The sequence below is a fragment of the Aotus nancymaae genome, unplaced genomic scaffold, assembly GCF_030222135.1.
Source record: "Aotus nancymaae isolate 86718 unplaced genomic scaffold, 86718_ANA_hifiasm-v0.15.2.pri h1tg000051l, whole genome shotgun sequence".
NCBI classification, from domain to species: Eukaryota; Metazoa; Chordata; class Mammalia; order Primates; family Aotidae; genus Aotus; species Aotus nancymaae.
In genome coordinates, this window is record NW_026988465.1 from 1208293 (window position 1) to 1219580 (window position 11288).

The 11288-nt window shown below is 42.7% G+C and overlaps 1 long non-coding RNA gene across 1 annotated transcript; it reads right to left on the reverse strand.

The window, feature by feature from the left end:
* Window positions 1-6950: 6950 nt before the first annotated feature.
* On the reverse strand, window positions 6951-9517 carry LOC135269277 (uncharacterized). Its single transcript, XR_010337602.1, has 3 exons — window positions 9080-9517; window positions 7752-7873; window positions 6951-7422 (listed from the first exon to the last, which is right to left on the reverse strand). It is a non-coding gene; the product is annotated as an uncharacterized LOC135269277 (long non-coding RNA).
* Window positions 9518-11288: the final 1771 nt, after the last annotated feature.

Here is an 11288-nt window from a genome sequence, read left to right on the forward strand (position 1 = left end):
CCAAGATGATCAGCATTAGTCACCACTAAATAACCCTATGGATCGGGGGTGGAGTGGGGGCGGGGCACTGGAGTTTTATGCTTTTCACATACTGGCATTCCAGTAAACATTCCTAAAATAAATATATAAGCTGTGAGGTTGTTCAGGAAACAGCCTATGGACAGTTTGTATCTCCTCCACAACCCACTGTATTTTCCCTAATGGTGTGAATGCATTCATACGTTAAGTGATTTAACATTATTTTGGGAGTTGAAGCTAAACTTCTTTTTTTACATTTATTAGCTCATTGAGACATTCACTCAGCCTACTTTCTATAGCTAGCATGAGCAGAGTTAGTGAGCTTGTTTGTGGAAACTATGTAGGAAAAGTAAGGAAAGTTTGAAGTTCACATCTGAAATATTTTGAAATCAACATTGACCTGAGACACAGTGACATAATGTTTGCCCATAATATTTATGCTGGAACTATCCATTACATCACAACAAACATGGGATCTCTTTATATGGTTAGATTAAATAACAGATCATTGCTACACTTTGATTCAGCGTTTTCTTGTATTCTGAATAAAAATAAAATTTCTGTGCCTGAACTTTGTTCTGATATGTTTTGAGCAGACATCTGTCTTCATTATTAACCAGTAATATAAGCCCCGAACAAGTAATGTAACTTTTGAATTTTTACCACATGGATAGATAGAAACATAGATATAAATATGTAGATACAGATGTGTCTTATTTGATTCCACAAAAGATTTAAGATGACTTGCCAAAATATACATACAATAAAAAATGCATAAATTAGAATTTAAGGCCTGGGAAAACGTAGAAGACAAAAAGGAGCGGAGGAAAATTGGTCCACAGATAAGCAGGCCATCGAAGTCCATTCAGTTACTAAATGTGAGTTGCGAATGGCTTCCCTCTAATGCTTCGAAGTTAAACTCCGCAACCTTAGCCTGACCTGCAAGGCTTCTACATGGCCTGTGCTCACACTGTCCCCCAGCCTTTCATCGTATCCCTCACACTCCTGTATTCTCTAGTACATTCCTCCTAGATATGCCCCGCGGGTCCCTGGCATATCTAGCGCTTTGTGGTCGCTGCTGTGCCAGCCTGAAACTCTGCCCTGCGTCCTCCCAAATGGCTCCCTCCCTGATATTGGCTTGAATTCACCACCGACTCAGGGAGGCCCTTTTTGGCCACAGCTCACTCCCTCCCCTGCCCATCATTCTGTCTCAGTGTGTTTTGTGTTTCTTCAGAGTGTACGGCATGCAGGTATTATGACCTGTCTCCTCACTAGCCTGTAAATCCTGTGAGAGGAGGGCCCTTTTCTGTTCTGTAGACTGCTGTGTCCCGAGAGCAGCAAATGGTGAAGGTTGTGTTCTCTGCCCAGGGGCAGTGCAGGTATCCTGTCTTGTTGACTGAGGGTATACTCACAAGTTTTTTTTTTTTTTTTTTTTTTTTTTTTTTTTTTTTTTTCTAAAACGGAGTCTGGCTGGAGTGCAGTGGCGTGATCTCGGCTCACTGCAACTCTCCCCGGGTTCAAGCCGTTCTCCTGCCTCAGCCTCCCGAGTAGCTGGGACTATAGATGCCCGCCACCAGGCCCAGCTAATTTTTGTATTTTTAGTAGAGATGGGGTTTTACCATATTGGTCGGGCTGGTCTCGAACTCCTGACCTCAGGTGATCTGTCTGCCTCAGCTTCCCAAAGTGCTTGGATTACAGGTATGAGCCACCGCACCCGGCCTCCACGTGCTTTTAAAAGTAGATCTGAGCACTGGGATTGTAGGATGGACATCTTTTCATGTAAAAATTCTTATCTGGGTCTGATAAGCCTCACAGCAACATCTGAGGAACCTCTTAAGTCTATTTGGTGATGAGATGAGGAGACTCTGCAACTGAAATTTCCAGTAGACTGGGAGCTGTCCTAACGCATGAATAGTGGAACATCAAGACACCAGCCTCATCTGCTGTAAAGTGCTCCATGGTGATTTGGACCTGGGAAAATTTCAAAGTAACATTTGCTGATTGTCGGCTACATAGCTATACATATAGACAGTTCACCAACATAGATTTCTAGTGATCCTGCCAGGTAAACTTTGTTCTTAGATTAAAATGCCTCCAAGTAACTGGTTTTCGGGGTGCATTTACCAACATGCTAATCTCAGTATTAGATTAGCCTCTCAAGTACTGCTGACTTCAGAGTAAAGCCAACTGTCAATTAAGTCACTCCCAGTATATAAAAATGAAACTATATCATAAGCACAGAGAATAATTCTTAGACCACTAGGAAAACTTAAATATAAACAGGATGCAAATGATATTTCAGAAGTTTTGTTTATTTTTTTTTCTTTCCGGACACAGGGTTTCACCATGTTGGCCAGACTGGTCTCGAACTCCTGACCTCAGGTGATCCACCTGCCTCGGCCTCCCAAAGTGCTGAGATTAGAGGCGTGAGCCGTCGCACCTGGCCTTTGTTTTCTTAAGCGCAATTAACAGTATTTTGCAATGGCAACGTTCTTGTTTTTAGGTTTTGCATGTTGAAGTTCTCAGTAACGAAGTGTAGTGATTGTAAGGTTTGTTCTCGCCAAGTTTAAAACGAAGAAAAGAAGATCCAATGCAGTGTTTATTCAGGATCCCAGATGAGGTTCCGCAGCCCGACAGAACAACCCAGAGAAGTTGCACAGACTCCTCTCAGGCATGGGTTTTTATAGGGAGTGAAGGAGCTCGATTGGTTGTGGGAGAGCAGGGTGTGGAGAAGCAGGACTACTATTGGGTAAGGTTACAAGCCTTTGTTTGAATACAGGACTTGGCTGCTATTGGTTAGAATTACTTGGCTGCTATTGGCTAGAAAGACTTGGCTGCTATTGGCTAGAAAGACTTGGCTGCTATTGGCTAGAATTACAAGATGTCGTTTGCATACTGGGCTCTTTAAGGGAAGGCCAGGCTGTGTGAGAAGGGAACATACCGGAACACGTCCGAGCTTGCCCGAGCTTTTGGAAAAAAGAGGTGGGGGTGTGCGTCCGAGCTCCCAGTGAGGCAACTGGCCTTACAGTGATGCTAAAAACTGTCTTTCAACTGGCTTCACAATAAATAAGTAAATAATTCAGTAGGTAAATTTAGGAAGCATATATAGCAAAACGTGAATAACTGTTGTATCTAACAGAGAGGATTTAGGCCTTTATTATACTGTTCTATTGACTTTTCTGAATATTTGAAAATTTTCCCAAGAAAAGGTTGGAGAGGGAGAATAATATTTATATTTCTACTCCTTTTAATATACAGATAATCTAAACATGGTTTCAAGGACCAGTTGTCTGCCTTGAGAAACCATTTATTTCTACTGACATTCTCGTTTGTTTTGTTTTGGTTTTTTTTTTAGACAGAGTCTCGCTCTGTCACCCAGGCTGGAGTGCAGTGGTGTGATCTTGGCTCTCTGTAACCTCCGCCTCCCGAGTTCAAGCGTTTCTCCTGCCTCAGCCTTCCAAGTAGCTGGGATTATAGGCACACAGCACCATAGCTGGGATTACAGGTGTGCGGGACCACACCCGGCTCATTTTTATATTTTTAGTAGAGACAGGGTTTCCCCATGTTGGTCAGGCTGGTCTTGAACTCCTGACCTCGTGATTCACCTGCCTCGGACTCCCAAAGTGCTAGGATTACAGATGTGAGCCACCATGCCCGGCTTATTTCTACTGACATTCTCACAGTGATATTAAGGCTCAGATACTATTTAAGCATTCATGGCTATGATTTTTTTATCAAGCACATTAAAATTAGTCCCAAACTGGTTATTATTCACTGAGTCAAAGGTCAAGAAAAAGAACCAAAATCAATCAACACTGTGTCTTGTATGTAATAGGAATTCATAGAGCCATGAACTTGTAATACAGCTTCATAGACGTATCCACAGGGTGATGACGAATGTGGCAGCAGCTGTTTTTAAAGCCCCCTTATTCCTGAGAAACCCTGGCTTGTCACACGCCACTCACCAAAACACACAACAGCCCCCCCCCCCCGGGCAAATTAAGTCCAGAATATTGAATTTTACACCCAAATGCCCCGAGATAAATATTCAACTAAACTTTAATAGCATCATTTAACATTCTAGCTGAAGAGGACTTTAGCGAAAAGGACTTTTGTGATCATTTAACTATAGTGAATGTTGGTTGTAAAATCATTAATGCCCTGCAGGGCAGAGATGTTGTCCTGACTATTTGCATGAGTAGTATCATATAACATAGAGACTTTCTAGACTGGTACCCAGTCATGCTTTTGTTCTATGAGGGAGTAAAAAGGGGATTGAGATCCTTCAGTCTCATTCAAGGAGTTGTGGAGGGGGTTTGGGGTCGAGTCTACCTCATTTGGTATCTGCTCATATCTATGTGTCCAGCATTTTGTTCATTTTGTGCAGCCTCAATCTAATCACACGGTCATCCACTTAGGACTAGGTGAGCAAGGGCTCTTGGTTCAGAAAACCAAGGCTCAATTCCATTGTCCCTTACCTGATGGAGTAGACAGGCTCCTGGAAAGATATAGTTTGACTAAATGTCTATACATTTATTTGAATGGACGTGAATTTGTAGCAGGTGGCATATTTCACCACTTAGCTTCACCCATGTAACAGGCTTGGATTTGTCCCCCACAGCATCTCTGAATAGCAAGGACCCATGCTGTTTTGGGGGGAATTGTATGGTTTGGGTCATTCAAGGAAGGTAACACGAGGGGGCTTATCGAGGTGTTTGGGCAGGGATGGGCAGGTGGGTACTCTTGGAGGCCCTGGCCCAATGAGGACAGGACAAGCAGCTTCTCACCACTTGCAATGCACAATTCACAGACATGGCTTGGCTTCCATGAGGTGGTGGTGTATGCTGGCTGCCATTCCGATGTCCGCCCCTGCCTGCCACCATGTTCCCGTCCACACCCTCCAGGTGACTTTAGGCTCTTCCTGTCCTCTCTTTCCAGGCAAACTTCTTGTCTCCTCCCTCCTGTGGCCTTCCTGTTAGAATCTCAAGAGCATTACTGTGATATACAAGACAAGAAGTTTTCCCATACAGGATGGGAAACCCTGGTTTATTTCTCTTTGTGTCACTGACACGATTTTAATTCTTCTTGAAGGCTAGTCTAAGTAAGTGGGGGAAAGTTTACATCAAGATGATGTTTGAAGAGATCTTACTACAAGCCAAGAGAACATTAGAGTCCCACGTCACCCTCCTTTCTAAAACAAATAATCACATCCTGATTCCCTTTTGGCTTTTTTGTGTATTTATATATTCCCCCAGGTTTGCTGAATACAGACAAGGGTATTTCAACGAAAGCCTCTATTTTACCCTTCTCTCATTCTCTCTAGTTGGCCAGAATATTTGCTTCCAAGTGCAGCCCAAATACTTACCTTAGTTGTCTGCACCTCCCAAGTATTTTAGCTAATTGTCTAATTTCTGCTACTCATTGTCTTACGACTGTGTATACCTCACCCACGGGGCTTAAATTCTGCCCAAGCAAAAAGGGTTTGCTGAACTGAAACCAGAAAGAAGCTCAAGGCAATGGAACAAATGCCCAGGTCTCGACTCAAGGAGCAACTTTTACAGAATTACGTGCATTCGTAGCAGCTGTTAGGATGAATTGTTCTGACACTCATCCACACAGAAAAATAATTGAAGTTTCTTTTCCCAGGGGTTCTCTAACTCAGACACTCAAAACGACCTGACCTCAGTTAGCCCAGAGCAGAAGTCACAAGGCCAAGATTAAAAAAACAAGTATCTGTATCTGTTCATCCACTGACAGACCCTGACGTCGATCCCACACCTTGGCTGCTGTGAATAGTACTGCAGTAAACAAAGGAGTGCCAAGGCTCTTTGACACACGGATTTTTTTTCCTTTGGGTACATACATAGTAGTTAGATTGCTGGATTAAATCACAGTTCTATCTAAAATAAATAAATAAATAAAAATAAAAAAATAAGTAAATACATGTATAAGGAGATATAAATTGCTTTCCAAAACATCTAATTTAGGCCAATGATTGAAGAACTAAGAATAACTGGAACATTCTCTTTTTACTTATTTTACAAATAATTAAAGTTACTGATAATGCTTATATTATCTGAGCAAGGAGTGTGTGTGTGTGTGTGTGTGTGTGTGTAAGTTTATGCTTGAGGATCTTTACGCTGTTCCTACTCCTATACCCCTGCGTATATTCTAGAAACGAGTGCTAAGTCTGATGAGCAACTTTAGGCTAAGCCACAGCCATAGTTTAGAAGCTATGCAATTGCAGACTACTCTGCAGCTTTTGCTTTTTGTTAATAACCTATTTTAAAGTTCAGCAGACTGGCATCATCTCTTTTGATGCTGATTATACTCCTTCTAGAACTCCACTCCAAGTTCAGCGTCAGCAAATCCCCGTCTGAGAGTAAGTTAGATTTCTCAGTTTGCCAGCGCGCTGCCTTTCAGAGGCAGGCTCAACCCCAAAGTCGCTGCCGTGGCAGAGCCCACGCCACGCCTTTCAGACCACAGTGACAGATGGTTTTGCTTAAAGGCAATCCCTGTGAGATAGCTCGGCTACCCAGGCGGCCGTGTGGGCATGCTTCGGGCATGCAGCCAGCAATCACATGCTATTCACGTATTTCACATCCATAACCACACCCGCATGTAGCTGAAGCACTGTCTGGTCTTCAGAGGCCTTTTTGTAACTTTATATTCAATGAAAACAGCCTTTGGTGATTAATTTTGCTGCTTCTGGCCTCTTTCAGGAAAACAGGTTTGACACATAGTCTATATTTTTCAAAATGAGAGAAAATGGAATTGAAAAGAGTATTTTCTAATGAATTAATGACAATGATTTTTGAGTCCAACATTAGAAGAAATGTAATTCCTCCTACAATGCAACTGCACACATACTGCTCAATTATGTATAATAACTATTTCTATTCCAAAAAGGATTTGAAGTGGCTTCCAAAAAAATGAATGACATTAACAACTAAGGATATTGGGCAGAAACTGGGCATAGCCGATGGATTTCACTTCCCTATGGCTGTGGCTGTCCATTTTCCCTCATGAGGTATAAGAAAAGAGGAAGGGTGACTGGCCAGGGGAAAATGACACCGAATCTGGGAATACCCTGCTTCAAATCACAGACCTACAGGGAAACAGACAGGGCACCACACGTTGTTCAGGCCGTTCTCAAACGTTTAACTGTTTCACATAAATATCAAGTTAAACACATTTTAGTAAGGCGGGTAAACATATCTGCCCATATCGCAAATTACACCAAATCAGATTCTCCACTGTACAGGAAGCGGACAGTGTCTTCCACCACCACCTGCTTCACAAGGTTTATTCCTTAATAGCGGGACTCATCCTCTGTTCTTGGCTCTGAGCAGTGAGGCACAGTCAGTGTTTTCAAACAAAAGGCATTTCCAGGAACTCTTCTGTCTGAGGAATGATGAACATATGTTTCTCTTAGTTGGGGAGCGTGGGAAGGAGGGAGGCAAAGGTGTGGGGGACTTTGGTATCCTCTCTTCTCAACCCAGTACTTGGTGGGTATTCTCCCAGGCTGTTCAGTGGAACAACAAAATGACCAGAAAACAACACTTTAACAAAGTTTCTGGCTGGGTGCCATGGCTCACGCCTGTAATCCCAACACTTTGGGAGGCCAAGGCAGGCGAATCACGAGGTCAGGAGTTCAAGACCAGCCTGGCCAATATGGTGAAACCCCATCTCAACTAAAATAACAAAAATTAGCCGGGTGTTGTGGCACATACCTGTAATCCCAGCTACTCAGGAGGCTGAGGCAGGAGAATCGCTTGAATCCAGGAGGCAGAGGTTGTAGTGTGCTGAAATCATGCCACTGCACTGCAGCCTGGGCGACAGAGCGAGACTCTTGCTGAGAAGAAAAAAAAAATTTCTATGACAACATGTTATCAACAAGCAAGCACACTTCCTAAGGAAATGAAACTCCTAAATGCATTGGTAATTTTACTGGTGATCTGGAAGTTGTCTTTTTTTTTTTTCAGTTTGCTAATTATAAATCCAGATGCAAAACCTATGACTACCCAATTAAGCAGTTGTTTTTTACATATTTTTTTTAATTTTTAAAAAATATATTTATCCAACTGTAATAAAAATATATTCTGTAACTGTAACAAAAATGTATTCTTTCCCTGTAAAAGTTCCTCTTTGCCCACATTTTTCCATTCTTTCACCACTCATTCCTTCAACATATTTTTATTACCAGGTAGCAAATAGAGTAAGAGCAGCATCAATATGAGCAGAGAATTCTGCTGTACTCTGTTTCTTAAATAAAGATAAACAGGCCAGGTGTGGTGGCTCATGCCTGTAATCCCAGCTCTTTGAGAAGCCAAAGAGAGCGGATCACCTGAGGTCAGGAGTTCAAGACCAGCTGGCCAACATGGTGAGACCCCCATCTCTACTAAAAATACAAAAATTAGCTGGGGGTGGTGGCGGGCACCTAGAATCCCAGCTACTCGGGAGGCTGAGGCAGGAGAATTGCTTGAACCCAGGAGGCAGAGGTTGCAGTGAGCCAAGATCATGTCAACATGCTCCAGCCTGGGTGACAGAGCAAGACTCCATCTCAAAAAAAAAAAAAAAAAAAAGATAAACAAGTACTCTGTGCTTTGGGAAGTAACTAAGTGGTCAGGGTTTCTATTATCTTTTTCAAATTTAGATTTATTAGTCTAAGAGATCATTAATCATCAGTCTTTTAGAGACTTCAAAAAAGGAAACATGATATTCTAGAAACTGATTGTAAGGCTGGTTGCCTCGCCGGGAGCATGGACGCATACCCCCGGCTTCTCTTTCCGAAACCTCGGACATGCCCGGGCAGGCTCGGGCGTGTTCTTTTCTCGCACAGCCTTCCCTTAAAGAGCCCAGTATGCAAACAAGAACTTGTAACCTTAGCATCTTGCTAACCAATAGCAGCCAAGTCTTATTGACCAATAGCAGTTAAGTCTTAATAGCCAATAGCAGTTGAATCTTAACAACCAATAGCAGCCAAGCCTTTCCAGCCAATAGCAGCTGAGTAATTCCAACCAACAACAAGCCAAGTCCTAGGTAAAGGCTTGTAACTTACCCAATAGCAGTCCTGCTCTCCCACAACCAATCGAGCTCCCTCACTCCGTATAAAACCCCACATCTGAGCGCAGTTTGTGCAACTTCTCCAGCGTCTCGTGTCGGACCGCAGAACCTCAACCGGGAGTCTGAATAAATTCTTTTGCATTGGATTTTTTCGTGCTGGCCTCAGTTTCTTCTTTTTAAACTCGGCGGGAACAGACCTTACACTGATCATCTAGTACTGTTGATAAGTTCTCACATCAATTTTTAATTCCACCACAGTTTTATTTCCAAGTAGTAGACATTTGTATAGGTTGGTGCCAAAGAAACCTATATAGTTACTGAGGTCTGCACAGTGTCGCCTAACACATAGTAAGTGGCCGTGGTCTCTATCCCTTCTAGAGAATGCTACCTGGAAAATAAGGTTTGGGGTCACACCTAGACATCAGACCATTTATTTTCCCCATTTTCTCACCTTTTTTTTTTTTTTTTTTCAATCTTGCCCTGACACCCAGGCTGGAATGCAGTGGCATGATATCGGCTCACTGCAACTTCCGCCTCCCAGGTTCAAGCGATTCTCATGCCTCAGCCTCCCAACTAGTTGGGATTACAGGCATGCACCACCATGCCTGACTAATTTTTGTATTTTTAGTAGAGTCGGGGTTTCATCGTGTTGGCCAGGCTGCTCTCAAACTCCCAACCTCCAGTGATCCGTGTGCCTCAGCCTCCCAAAGTACTGGGATTACAGGCATGAGCCACTGCTCCCTGCCTCACCCATTTAAAGGGAAACTTTCTCCATGGTAATGAGCTTACTTACAGATTGAGTTCATAATATTAAAAACATTTTTTTAAAGATAAGGTGTCCCTGTGTTACCCAGACTGGAGTGTGATGGTCATTTCCAGACATGTTGAGAGTGCACTGTGGCCTCAAACACCTGGCCTCAAACAATCCTCTCTCCTCAGCCTCCTGAGTAACTGGGACCACAGACTTGCACCACGAAACCCAGGTGAGTTCGCAATTTGAAAGGCACTGGCTTTAGACCTTTCTAGTAAATTTTAAATGGCACATTGGATTTGCTATAGCAGATGATTCATGTTCTTATAAAATTCACTTACACCTTTCTTGTGCTGGATTTTAGTCAGACTATAGACTGAGAGAAAAAAATCATCAAGGAGAGAACCTATGGGTATGTAACTTTATGGACAGGAATGTCCCAAACTCCCAATTTCATTCTGCTGATACAAAGAATTATCACCATGCGGCATAATTCTGCTGTAGGAACTGCTGCTGGAATATGCTAATCATTTTAAGCAGCGATGAGCATTGTGTCTGAAAGGCAAGCAGAGACAGGGAAACACAATCAAGTCTAACAATAGATTGAGAGGAACCATGTCTAACCACAAGGGATAAAGATGAAAATCGCCATTTCATTCTTTCCCCTGCTTTTGACTTTATTGCTGCAGTTCAGTTTGCATCTTGAGCACCCTGGTTGCCCAGCAGCCAGGCGGGGTTCATTTGCATGTGTCTTCCCAGGCCTTCCCCTTCAGCCTCTGCAAAGCCAGCCACAAGGAGAGGAGGCAGAGGTGGCCTTGCAGGGGAGCAATTCAGAAACAGCCACATCTCTTTAAGGAAAAGGGAGGTTTCAAGATTACTTTCTATTTTTCATCACTTCTCTAATATATGCACACTGTATTTGCATAACATCTATTTGCACTGAGAGCCCATCTCTGGCTTCCTGAAAGATACAGGAGGGTATTTGAATATGTATTTTATTCCCTGTGATGTCTGAGAGTTCAGCCTGTAATCTCATTACCAGCTAGTGAGTTACTCTATGGTCTTTAGAATTGTACCTCCAATTTGTAAGCCTAACAATTATATTTTCATTGTGGAAAGATGTTAAATAAAAGATTGCTTTCAGTGAGAATTAAATCAAAGCTCTCAGCATGTGCAGCTCCCAACCCCCAACCTAGCTTCTTTGCTCACTTCATAGAGGTTGGCAACATAAAACCCCCTTTCTCTAGAGCACTCATCTTCACCCAGAAAATCTTGCAGAAACTATGTGAAAAACACAGCATTGTCTGGCCTTATTCACTAAATGCTCTAACTTAACCACCTCAAAGAATAATAATTTCCAGGTTGGAGAGAATGTTTAATTAATGAATGACCAGCTGAGTAAAATGACATGGGATCCCAGACTGGTGGGATTTATGAAGAAATTGTTCATCCC